The sequence below is a fragment of the Alligator mississippiensis genome, chromosome 5 (genome assembly GCF_030867095.1).
Source record: "Alligator mississippiensis isolate rAllMis1 chromosome 5, rAllMis1, whole genome shotgun sequence".
Taxonomy (NCBI): Eukaryota; Metazoa; Chordata; order Crocodylia; family Alligatoridae; genus Alligator; species Alligator mississippiensis.
The window spans coordinates 184,710,342-184,723,875 of NC_081828.1; the positions used below are offsets into that span (position 1 = coordinate 184,710,342).

At 48.3% G+C, this 13,534-nt stretch overlaps 1 protein-coding gene across 3 annotated transcripts in view; it reads right to left on the reverse strand.

The window, feature by feature from the left end:
• The window catches only part of NEBL (nebulette), a 486,921-nt gene that overhangs the window by 138,703 nt on the left and 334,684 nt on the right, over window positions 1-13,534 (reverse strand). The window lies entirely within an intron of this gene.

Here is a 13,534-nt window from a genome sequence, read left to right on the forward strand (position 1 = left end):
TCACTCCCCACCCCCCAGAGGGAGCCTGGGCTAGCCTCCACCACTGCTCCTCTGCTCTGGCTGAGCTGGTCCAGCCCCACGCCTGGGTTGTCACAGAGATGAGGCAGCAAAGACTTGGCTCCCCAGCTTGCACCCTGCCTGTATCCATCAGCCTAGAAGGGCAGCAGGGGGGAGACAGGGGAACAGAGCTCCCTTGCCCTGGATCTGGCCTACCCAACCTGGGGTTTGCCCAGCCTGGGGGGCCCATTACACTGCAAGGGCTTTCCCCCCACCCTGATCTTGGAGCCCCCAAACTAGGGTCTCCGCAGCTGGGGGTTGGGGGGGAGGAGGGGTACATGCCACAGGGGTTTTCCCCTGCCCCAGTCCCAGTCTCTGGAGCTGGGGTCTGCCAGCTGTGGCAGGGCTTGTACCATGGGGATTATCCCCTGACCTGGGCAATCCTCCCACGGGCAAAGGTAGTGACTCCCAGTGGATGGAACTGAGCAGCCTGACCTAGCCAAACCAGAGGGAAACCCCCACAGTGCAGGACTCCCCCAGCTGGGTAGACCACAGCTAGGAAGGGGCCAGGACCCCACCACCATCTGCCATAGCAGGGCTGGGGAGAGATTCCATGCTAGCTCTCTCCCTTTCTCCCCCTCCCCTCCCCCCCCCCCAGCTCACAGTAAGGAATTATGGGCCTGTGCTGGGCAGCCAATCTGGGATGGCCCCTGCTAGACTCGGCTTGGCTGCCCTCAGCAATGGCCAGCGGGCTGGGAGGTGTGTGGGAGTGCCCACTGCCTTCTGGCCTCAGCCAGTGCAAGTGTCTACCTGCCTTCACCAACCAGAGTGAATGTGAGTTCTGTTCACTAATAGTCCAGTTTATGCCACTTCGAGATCCTTGTGAAGACTGGATTGTTCCTCCTTGGGCTTTTTCACCGTCTGTATTTAGCCTTGATTTCAAGGTCAAAATTGTTAAAATCTACATTCCCACATACAACCTTAACAATGCATATCTGTATTTTACAGTAACATAAAAATGCCATTTTATGCATCTAACATCTAATGTACATCAGTTTGCAGTCTCTGATAAAAAAAAGACCGTCTCCAAAGACAAATAAAAAATCATAAGTTAATTACTATATTTTTAAAGTCTGTTCTATGTACAACAGAGAACCCTTTTTGTACCTTTCAGTATAGAAACAAAAATAAAAATGCCTTTCAACCTTCCTTGCCAAAAATAATTGGTTATGTTCAAAGGCCAACACAAATTAATTCCCAACCTTAAACGTATGCTGTAAAGTTTATAATACACGTGTCTAAAACACTTATATAACTCTTGTTGAAGTCAGAGTTACAGTTTTGCATCAGAGGGATTATAAAAAACCTCATACTATTTATTCAATTTAAAGTGAATTATTTAGAATTGTTTTCTCATCATTATCTGCTATCATCTCTGTAACCTCATTTTTACATTTTGCACTGCAGCAGCTTGCATTTATGCACTGCAAAGTTGCTGAAAAACACTGACAGAAGCAATATGACCTGCATCTGAACATTAGGGAAAAATGTAGTCTTCAATTTCCTCACTCCTTGAATCTTTGATGAATATCATAAGCTTTAGCCAATGTTCCTCAAAGATGAATTGGAAAACTCTTCTCTAGGATGGTAACTTGGTCTCCTCTCAGAATCAATTTTTGGCCTTTCTAGTGACAAAGAGAATTCGTTAGCCGTGTTTATTAATCTGAAGTCAGGCAGAAGGTAGGGTGGATATGCACCTTTTAGACTAACTAACTAAGAGATACGTAGCATGAGCTTTCATGAGCCCAGGCTCATCTCATCAGATGTTGTGAAAGGACATGCACAGAGAAGTGTATTAAATGAAGAGAATGATTTCAGTACAAAAGACAGGGAGGGAGGGAGGGAAGGGAGAGGCAAACAAGCCCATAGGGTGAAAGGGATCCAAATGGCCGATCCAGGTAATGTCTTTTGTAGTCACACTAGTAGGGACTGTACCAGGCATGGGCCATGGTTCCCAGGGGACTGTTCCCCCCCCCCATGCTGCACCCCATGTCCCCCACTGATGTACCCAGAGCCTAGGTGTCCCCATTCCTCCACTGCATACAGGGCACCTCCACTCTGCACTATGTGCCTAGGTGCCTCCCGCATACTATATCCCCCATCACTGAACTCCCTCTACTCCTGCTCCCCATGCCTCCCTACTGTACTACATACCCCCGCCACACTGCACTGGGCACATCCCCACTGCTGCTCCCACATACATCCATGCTGCAGCACATGTTCCCCCACTGCTAATCCCTGTGCCTACCTGCTACACTGCATACCCCACTTACTGCTGTTCCCTGCAACTCCCTGCTGCACCACACCCTTAGCTTCCCAGCCATGAGCTCTCCTATGGCAGGCTATGCTGCACTATAGCCCCCTACCCCTTGAAGCAGGGGCAGGAAGAAGCAGCTGTGGGGTGGGGGGGCAGGGGCTGGAGTTCCTACCTGCTGCTGCAGCAAACATGGGGAATGGCAGTTGGGTGGGAACCCAAGGGCTGCAACTGAACCCCTTAGGGATGACATGCAGCCCACAGGCTGTTAGTTGGACAGCCATGACTTAACTGGCCCTGTAGTTCTGTGCATGCTATTAAACGCATAAGCACAGTCAAGGAGCATTATGTTAAACTAAAAATGTTTTGGAAGGGTTAGTAGATGCTGATTTTCTCCATATGTGTGCATGCATGAATGCATGTGTTTTAAAAATGTAATTAGCATATACTTAGCAATATGCAAGCTTGAATAAGGATATATGAATCCTATAATTATATGTATATAGGAAAGTCAAACATAAAGGATTCCTAAAATGTGTCTAAATTAAGGGAGTGGAGTTTGAAAAACAACAAAATCACTGGCCTAATGTTATTGGCCTCCTTCCCTTGAAATAATTAAATAGCATCAGTGCCACCCCAGCAGTATTTTCATTTTCATCGTCTTTAATTTTCCTGTGGTAACTCCTTAAGGGCCCAGTGTGGCAGGGCACTTGGGGTGTCGCCACTTTAAGAGCTCAGGTGTCCTGCGAAGCAGGCAGCAGGTGTGGGCCAGGACTAATTGAGAGTCCCTGACCCAGGGAGCTGCCAGGTGAGGCTAGGCTGGGTAGGGGGAGTCTCCTGACTCAGGAGAAGGGCTAGGCTTAGAGTAGATGTAGTCCCAGGCCCTGAGATAAGTGGGCAGTAACATCTTGGGGCCTGCTGCAAAAACACTGGAGCACCACCACTTAGGAGACAGGTGAAGAATTCTGTAGGTTGGGGAGGAACTAAGGGGAGGAGGAGGGTCCTAGGGATGCAGGGAGGAGTCCAGAGCCTTATGAGAGGCTGAGAGTGCGGGACTGGTGGGTCTAGAGCCTAGTGAGGGGCTGAGAGTGTGGGACTAATGACAGTCCAGGAACCCGAGAAGGGAGTTAAAGTAAAGGAAAACATCTGAGAAGGATACCATCTGAGAGGCATGGAGCATGGTCTAAGGGAGGAATGAAGCCATGCAATTAGCCCACAAGGCAGTGGACCACATGCACCTGGTGGTCAGTTTTGAGAGCAATTTGGGAAGCCCAGAGGCAGTCTCTCTCATAAAAGTTATTAAAATCAAGGTGTGGCAGGTGAATGAAGGGGTAACTGCCCACACAGTGAGGGCTGCAGGGACTCCAGGGACTTCACAGCTGTGCTGGAGAGGCACTCTGCCAGACCCAGCAAAAATGTCCTAATTGTACACACAAGTTTTGACTGGGTAATTATGACAGAGCATAAAACACAATATTTATGTCATGCTTTGATCCTAGATATTCCACTCTGCTACGCACAATTTTTTATCACTTGGCATCAAGCAACTGGAAGATGGAAAAGTAGGAATGGAATACAGTTGTGCCATTTTTTAACTCTAAATACTTATTCATCATATGAAGCACGCAAGAGGTTTTCTGAAACATAAACAGTAAGGATTTGAGGTGAACAATATGCAGTAACTGAAAGAAATGGCCAAAAAGGCTTATGTTCATATTCAAATTTGAGGTTTAAAATTCGGATATGAAAAATATTATTATATGGAATTTTGCCTACCTTTCATCTCCCTTTCACCACAAAACATTATGCTAGAAAAATACATTCTTTGTGGGCCTAGAGCCACCATTGCTTTCTCAATATTCAGCCCCTTTGTAGCTGACTAAATCCAAGACAAAAGGCGCAATTTAAAAAAATTTAAAAGGTTTTTCATCATAATCATTCCTCAGGTTATGATCCTAACTCTGTCCTTACTAATCATTTGACTGGATCTAAAATACTGCCAACACTGGCCAACAAGGCTGGTAATAAAGAATTGACTATGTTTCCTATACTGCTACCAGAAGGGCAGGTTTCAACTCTCAACCATTTCATTTGAAAATAACTGGAGATGTGATGGCAAAAAGCAAATACTTTAAAATAGATGTAAGAACTAGGGGTGCAACGATAAAAGATTTTCTTGGCCTAAACCAATAGCCAGTGATCAACCAACCATACTGGCTGATGCCGATCCGATAACCAATATTTAGTAATAGTGCAAGGCATTTTAAATTACTGACATAAATAAACCATTTTTGTTTGTTTTGCATTTATAACACACACACACACCTCCTGCCTGCTCTGGCCCTCAATGAGGAAGGCAGTGACCGCCTTATTCCCATGCACATTGCTCCCTCACCCATGACTCCTACCCGCAGCCCTGCTCCCCTGCACAGCCTAAGCTGCCGTCCTGGGCTGGTGGGGTGGACCCTCATGCGGACCATGACACCGTACGCATTTGGAGTCCAAGAGCATGCTACTGCTTCAGTGCTGGCAGGCCCCAAGATGCCAAGCTCCTGTAGCTGCAGGGGAAGCCACTTTTGCAAAGGCACCTGGTGCCCAGCAGTGCAGAATATCCCTTGCACAGCTCCTTACCACACCCATGCACACCCCAATATCTCCACAGCAGCCCCAGTGCTCAGGCCCCTGCTGTGTGCCGTGCTGCCGTGGCAGTGGCAGCAGCAGCAGATGCTGGTAACAGTCCCTTTGTTCATGAGTACAGCACCCTGTAACTGTCCCCCCAATGCTCCCTCCCATTGCTCACCAGGAAAGGGGTGGGAAAGGTCTACTCTAATGGCATCTTCCTCTTGAACAAACATCCACAACACCCTGTTCTGCCAGAAAAACAAGCACAAGACATCATGGGAACACCCACAATTTAAGCACTGGCACTTGCTTGACTACACCACTGTTCATGCCCAGGATCACAAAGATGTCCATATCACCTGAGCTCTGCTAGAAGCTGACAGTTGCTGGAACAATCACTGACCTATCTGCTCAGTTAGGTCACTCAAACTGGCTCCCAAACGATGGCTGCATCAGAAGCAATGCCAACAAAAGATCAACATTGAAGGACTCAAGAACCCAAACAAGTAAGACCTCTTTCACCAGTGCCTCAATGAAAACCTGGTGAATTCCAATCAACAACAATGGGAGAATGTCAGCAGCACTTGGGGTGGCTTCAAGTTCACCATCATCAGCACCTGGGAAGAGACACTTGGATTCTCTACCAGGAAACATCAAGACTGGTTTGATACAAATGACCGGGAGATTCCAGAGTTGATCAGCCGCAAGACCATAGCCTTTTGTGCTTGGCAGAATGATACCAACTGCAAGAAAAAGAAATTGAATCTTCAACAAGCCAAGGCAGAGGTCCAAAGAAGGACATGTGATTTGAAGAACAGATGGATGGAAAACAAGGCAAAGCAAAATCAATATCTCGCTGACATCCATCATATGCGTGCCACCAAAGCCATCCATGGCCTGAGCACTCATGGTGTCTATACACATGCTGTGGAGTGGAGGGGGGAGAGACACTGTAATTAGAGCAGCTCCAAGAGCCACTCTAATTAAAGTGACTGCAGCGTCATGTGTATTCAGCGTCCCGTGCTTCAAAATGGCAGTGGGGGCACTTGAACTAAAGCTCATCAAATGAGCTTTAGTTCAAGTGCCCCCACTGCCATTTTGAACGATGGGGACACTGAATAGATGTGACATGGAGGCTGCTGGAGCAGATTAATTAGTACAGTCCAGCAGACTTGATTAATCAAGTCTACTCCAACATGCTAATCTCCATCAGAGCAGATGTCTGGCACATATATAGATGCCTTCAGGGACCAACCCCCTTGAAACCTAAGGATGGAAGAGACCTGATCAAGGAAAGGGGAGTCATCAACACCCATTAGAGGAGCATTTTGAAGACTTTCTCAATCAAGACTCTTGTTGCTGATAAGAGTGCTCTCAACTTCATAGATTCATAGATGTTAGGGTCAGAAGGGACCTCAATAGATCATCGAGTCCGACCCCCTGCATAAGCAGGAAAGAGTGCTGGGTCTAGATGACCCCAGCTAGATACTCATCTAACCTCCTCTTGAAGACCCCCAGGGTAGGGGAGAGCACCACCTCCCTTGGGAGCCCGTTCCAGACCTTGGCCACTCGAACTGTGAAGAAGTTCTTCCTAACGTCCAATCTAAATCTGCTCTCTGATAGCTTGTGGCCATTGTTTCTTGTAACCCCCGGGGGTGCCTTGGTGAATAAATACTCACCAATTCCCTTCTGTGCCCCCGTGATGAACTTAAAGGCAGCCACAAGGTCGCCTCTCAACCTTCTCTTGCGGAGGCTGAAAAGGTCCAGTTTCTCTAGTCTCTCCTCGTAGGGCTTGGTCTGCAGGCCCTTGACCATACGAGTTGCCCTTCTCTGGACCCTCTCCAGGTTATCCGCATCCTTCTTGAAGTACGGCGCCCAGAATTGCACGCAGTACTCCAACTGAGGTCTGACCAGCGCCCTATAGAGGGGAAGTATCACCTCCCTGGACCTATTCGTCATGCATCTGCTGATGCACGATAATGTGCCATTGGCTTTTCTGATGGCTTCGTCACACTGCCGGCTCGTGTTCATCTTGGAGTCCACTAGGACTCCAAGATCCCTTTCCACCTCTGTGCCACCCAGCAGGACATTCCCTAGGCTGTAGGTGTGCTGGACATTTTTCCTCCCTAGGTGCAGCACTTTGCATTTCTCCTTGTTGAACTGCATCCTGTTGTTTTCTGCCCACTTGTCCAACCTATCCAGGTCTGCCTGCAGCTGTTCCCTGCCCTCCGGCGTGTCCACTTCTCCCCATAGCTTTGTGTCATCTGCAAACTTGGACAGAGTACATTTGACTCCCTCATCCAAGTCACTGATGAAGACGTTAAAGAGTATCAGTCCAAGGACCGAGCCCTGCGGGACCCCACTGCCCACACCCTTCCAGGTCGAGACCGACCCATCCACCACGACTCTCTGGGTGCGGCCCTCTAGCCAATTCGCCACCCACCGGACTGTGTAGTCATCCACATCACAGCCTCTTAACTTGTTCACCAGTATGGGGTGGGATACCGTATCGAAGGCCTTCCTGAAGTCTAAGTATATGACATCCACCCCTCCTCCTGTGTCCAGGCGTTTCGTAACCTGGTCATAGAAAGAGACTAGATTGGTCAGGCACGATCTGCCCGCCACAAACCCGTGCTGGTTTCCCCTCAGCATAATTTGTCCTGCTGGGGTCTCACAAATGTGAGCCTTGATAATTTTTTCAAAGACTTTACCAAGGATGGAGGTGAGACTGACTGGCCTATAGTTGCCCGGGTCCTCCTTCCTCCCCTTTTTGAAAATGGGGACCACGTTAGCCCTTTTCCAGTCCTCCGGGACTTGGCCTGTGCACCACGAGTGTGCGAATATTCCCGCCAGTGGCTCTGCAATGATGTCGGCCAGTGCCTTCAGCACCCTCGGATGGAGCTCATCCGGGCCTTCCGACTTAAAGGCATCCAGTTCTTCCAAGTGACTCTGCACCACCTCAGGATCTACGTATGGAAGTCTGGCGCCTTGCTGCTGCCTCTCTACAACCCCAGTGAGAGACTTGTCGTGCCCCTCACTTAGGAACACTGAGGCAAAGAACTCGTTGAGGAGTTCAGCCTTGTCCCCCCTGTCTGTCACCAATTGTTTCTGCCCATTTAGCAGGGGTCCTATTCCTCCCTGGGCCTTCCTTTTACTCCCAATATATCTAAAAAACAATTTCTTGTTGTCTTTTACTTGGGTTGCCATCCTCAGCTCCATGGTAGCTTTGGCCCGCCTAACTGCCTCCCTACAAGCACAAGCAGAGGAGGTATATTCATCTTTAGTGATCTCACCCTGTTTCCACTTTTTATGTGCTCCCCTTTTGGCCCTTAGGCTGCCCTGGATTTCTCTGGTCAGCCATGGAAGCCTCCTGGCCCCTTTCCCTTTTTTGCCTCGCTCAGGGATCGTCTTGCTTTGTGCCCGAAGGATCGTTTCCTTAAGGCACAGCCACCCTTCTTGGGCTCCCATCCCTTCAAAACTCCTACTCTGCAGTGCTTCTTTGACTAATCGCCTGAGTGCATTGAGATCAGCTTTCCTAAAGTCTAGCACTTTCACCCTACTAGTTACCTTACCCACTCGCCGTCTTATGTTGAATTCTATTATTAGGTGATCACTGTCTCCCAAATGGCTACCGATCTGGAGGTCCCCTATCATGTCATCCCCTGTTGCCAATACCAGATCCAGTATGGCATTCCCCCTAGTGGGACCATGCACCTCCTGTGTCAGGTGGAGGTCCTGTACACAGGTTAGAAACCTGCGTGAGCGATGGGACTTTGCTGTCTGCGTCTCCCAGCAGATGTCCGGGTAGTTTAGGTCCCCCATGACTACCGCCTCTTTAGCTTTTATGGTCTCCGAGAGTTGCCTCAGGAGCCCCGCATCTATTTCTTCCCCTTGGTGTGGGGGTCTGTAGCAGACCCCTACCACCAAATCCCTTTCTCCTTCATCCCACAACAGCCAGTCAGAGATGATCTCAGAATCTGCCCAAGCCTTGACAAGGTGAGGAATGTTACCAAGCAAATGAAGAATGACAAGACATCTCGATCTGACAGACTCTCCACTGAAATCTTCAAGGAGCCAGTGGGGAGGGAGAAGAGCTGACATTACAGCTCCATGCCCTCATCTTAAGGATCTGGGATGATGAGGAAATCCCCAATGAGTTTAGGGATGCCGTGATTGTGACAATCTTCAAGAAGGCAGACAAGTCCGACTGTGGAAATTATGGATGGATCATCTTGCTGTCCACCACAGGAAAAACCATTGTAAGAACCCTCCTGAACTGTATCCTTCCACTTGCTGAATAACTCCTACCCAGATTTCACTAAATACAGTCTACCATTAAGCTGCTGCCAAAAGCAGCATGTGCTCATTGACAGAAATGAGCTATAAGGCTGATTAAATGCAGCCAAAACTGAACATGACTAAAAAAAACATGGCCCATATTGAGTACATATACTGAGTACAAACATTGACTATAAAATACATGGCCCATATTGTACAAGAATGCACATAGCCTGAGAAATAAGCAGGAAGATTTAGAAGTCTTTCCACAATCAAGGAACTATGATGTGATTGGAATAACAGAGACTTGGTGGAATAGCTCGCATTACTGAAGCACTGTCATGGATCGATATAAATTGTTCAGGAAGGACAAGAAGAGGAGAAGAGGAGGAGGAGTTGCACTGTACGTAAAAGAGCAGTATGATTGCTCAGAGCTCCAGAATGAAACTGGAGATAGGCAAGTTGAAAGTTGCTGGGTTAAGGTTAGAGGGGAGAGCAAGAAGGATGATATTTTGGTGGGTGTCTTCAATAGACCATCCGGCCAGGAGGATGAGGTAGAAGAGGCTTTCATCAGATAATTAGCAGAAGTTTCCAGATCAAGGCCCTGGATTCCAAATCAAGACCCTGGTTTTCCCTGGGACCTCAATCGCCCTGGCATCAGCTGGGAAGGCAATACAGCAGTGCATAAGAAATCCAGGAAGTTTTTGGAGAGTGTTGGAGATAGCTTTTTGATGAAAGTGTTGTAGAGACCAACTAGGGGCCATGCTGTTCTTGGTCTACTGCTCACAAACAGGGAAGAATTGGTGGGGGATGCAGAAGTGTGTGGCAAGTTGGGCAGCAGTGATCACGAGATGATTGAGTTCAGGATCTTGACAAAACGAAGAAAGCAGAGCAGCAGGGTATTGACTCTGGACTTCAGAAAAGCAGACTTGGACTCCCTAAGGGATCTGATGAGCAGGATCCCTGGGAAACCAATCTGATGGGCATGAATGGCACATGCCACCAGTGGCTGGGGAGGCATGGCTGCACTGGTGGTGGCAGGAGCGCAGCAGCCACAGCCCAGCAGTAGTAAGCTGGGAGCTCCTACAGATGCCTCTGGCACTGGCAGTGGTGGGGGAGGAGGCTAGCGAGCACTGACCAGGGGTCGGGGACCACCCGCAGGCACCGCTGGCAGCAGCCAGCAGCAATTCTGGACCGCCCGCAGATGCTGCCGGCGGTAGAGTGGTGAGCAGCGACTGCCTGCAGGCACCTTTTTGCAGGGGGTGCACCGCCACACTCAGGGGGTACATGTGCACCCATATGCACCCCCTACGCATCACCCCTACTGAGGGGGAAAAGAGTCCAGGATTGCTGGTTGTATTTTGAAGAAACCTTACTGAGGAATAAACCATCCCAATGAGCAGGGAGAATAGCAAATATGGCAAGTGATCACCTTGGTTTAGCAGAGAACGCTTTGGTGAGCTTAAATGCAAAAAGGAAGCTTACAAAAGTGGAAGCTTGGACAAAACTTGGGAGGAGAATAAGAATATTGCTCAGGCACGGATGAAGTCAGAAGGCCAAAGAGCAATTGGAGTTGCAGCTAGCAAGGGACATGAAGAGTAATGAGAAGGGTTTCTACAAATATATTAGCAACAACAGGAAGAGCAGGGAGAGTGCGCGTCTCTTACTAAATGGGGGAGGCAACCTAGTGAGAGATGATGAGGAAAAGGCTGAAGTACTCAGTGCCTTTTTTACCTTGGTCTTTACAGGCAAGGTCAGCCTCCCAGACTACTGCACCAGGCAGCACAGTTTGGGGAGAAGGTGAGCAGCCCTCAGTGGTGAAAGAACAGGTTAAGGACTACAGTATTTAGAAAAGCTGGACATGTACAAGTCCACGGGGCCAAATGCAATGCATCCAAGGGTGCTGAGGGAGTTGGCTGATGTGATTGCAGAGCTGCTGGCCATTATCTTTAAAAGGTCCTGGGTGATTGGAAATGGACAAATATAGTATCCATCTTTAAGAAATGGAAAAAGGAGGATCCAGGGAACTGCAGACCAGTCATCCTTACCTCAGTCCCTGGAAAAAGCATGGACCATATCCTCAGAGAATCCATTTCTAAGCATTTAAAAGACAAGAAAGTGTTCAGGAACAGTCATCATGGATTCACAAAGGGCAAGTTATGCCTGACCAACTTGATTGCCTTCTATGATGACAAAACTGGCTCTGTGGATGTGGGGAAAGCTGTGGACATGATATACCTTTACTTTAGCAAGGTTTTTGATACCGTCTCCCACAGCATTCTTGGATTGGATAAATGGACTGTAAGGTGGACAGAAAGCTGGCTGGATTGTCAGGCTCAATGGCTAGTAATCAATGGCTCAATGTCTAGCTGGCAGCTGGTATCAAGTGGAGTGCTTCAGGGGTTGGTCCTGGGGCCATTTTTGTTCAATATCTTCATTAACTTTCTGAAAGATGGGATGGATTACACCCTCATCAAATCTGCGGATGACACAAAGCCGGGGGGTGTAGTAGATACACTGGAGAATAGGGCTTGGGATTCAGGGTGACCTTAGACAAATTGGAGGATTGGAGGCCAAAAGAAATTTTAGGAGGTTCAACAAGGACAAATGCAAAATCCTGTATGTAGGATGGAAGAATGCCATGCACCAGTCTAACTTTAAAAGGCTGGTGATGGACTAGCTAAGCAGCAGCTCTGCAAAAAAGGACCTGGGGGTTATAATGGACAATAACCTGGATACGAGTCAGCAGTGTGCCTTTGTTGCCGAGAAGGCTAATAGAATACTGGGCTGCATTAGCAGGAGCATTGCCAGCAGATCAAGGAAAGTAATTATTCTGCTCTATTCTGTACTGGTAAGGCCACACCTGGAGTACCATGTCCAATTTTGCCCCCCCCCCCCCCACTATAGAAAGGATGTGGACAAGTTAGACAGAGTCCAGCGAAAAGCAACAAAAATGAATCGGGGGCTGGAGCATGTGACTTATGAGGAGAAGCTGAGGGAACTGAGTTTATTTAGTTGAGAGAGGAGAAGATTGGGGGGGGGGGGGTTGATAGCAGCCTTTAACTCTCTAAAGGGTGGTTCCAAAGAGGATGGAGCTAGAATGTTCTCAGTGGTGACAGATGACAGAACAAGGAGCAATGGTCTCAAGGTACAACAAGGGAGGTTTAGGTTAGATATCAGGAAAAACTCTCATTAGAAGGGTGGTGAAGCACTGGAACAAGTTACCTAGAGAGGTGGTGGAATCTCTATCCTTAAAGATTTTTAAGGCCCAGCTTTACAAAGCCCTGGCTGGAATGATCTAGTTGGGGATGGTCTTGCTTTGAGCAAGGGGTTGGACTAGATTTTCTCCTGAGGTCCCTTCCAACCCTAATTTTCTAGAATTCTATAAGTAAGTATACTGATATATTTAACACCTATACTTTTTCTGTCCTATCTCATGACCAGCACAGTTCATTTGACAGTCCATAACACAGATCTACAGTTAAGCATCATCATCCCCATTGCAATAACTGCAAGTGCGCACTTGCATCCCCACATGCCTATGTGCTCATCTCTACCTCCTGTACCAGTTACAATCATGCAAACCACCTCTATGCCCCATCCCTCCCCCTCCCCTTTCTACCCTCTATCCCCTTACAACCTCAATGTTTCTTTCCCCAGTCCTTTTCATGGCTCCACCACTCCTGAGTCTTCATCATCTTCATTGTCCTCTTCCTCCTTTCTGTTGGTCTCATTCTTTTCCTTTTCCATGCGTCTTCCACCAACTTCTCCTCATCTCTTTCTGTCTTCTTATAGTACAGCTGCAGCTTACTCACCCACATTCTGATGCAGTCTTCAACTGTAAGGTCTGTGTGCCTGTACATGAGCAGGTTCCTGGTCTTCCACAAGGTGTTACTGAAGCAGGAGATGAACTGGTTGAAGTGGGCTGTCACGGTCCCTTGCTGCTTGGCCAGGTGTCTGAATAGCACTGCATCTCTGGTCAAAGTCTTGACCACTATCACCATCTGGAGGAGTTCTCTTACTCTCCCAGACATCTCCCTGGCATATGACCAGAGGAGGTACTCTACTGTTTTGTCCTCGCACTGGCAGATTTGCCTGGGGCAACCCACTGGGTTTCTCCCCCCGCAACCCCCCACTATGTCTCAGTACCCTCATGGGAAGCACCCAGTGGGCTACCTGCCAGTTCAAAGCTCTGTGTTCTTTCTGCAGAGTCTTTTGGAAAATCTACTCCCACATAGCTTGGCAGCTGTTGCCAGGGAGTACACCCACAGGTGATAGTTTTTCTCTTGCTTTTACCATGTTCCGCATCTTATGGTAGTTTGT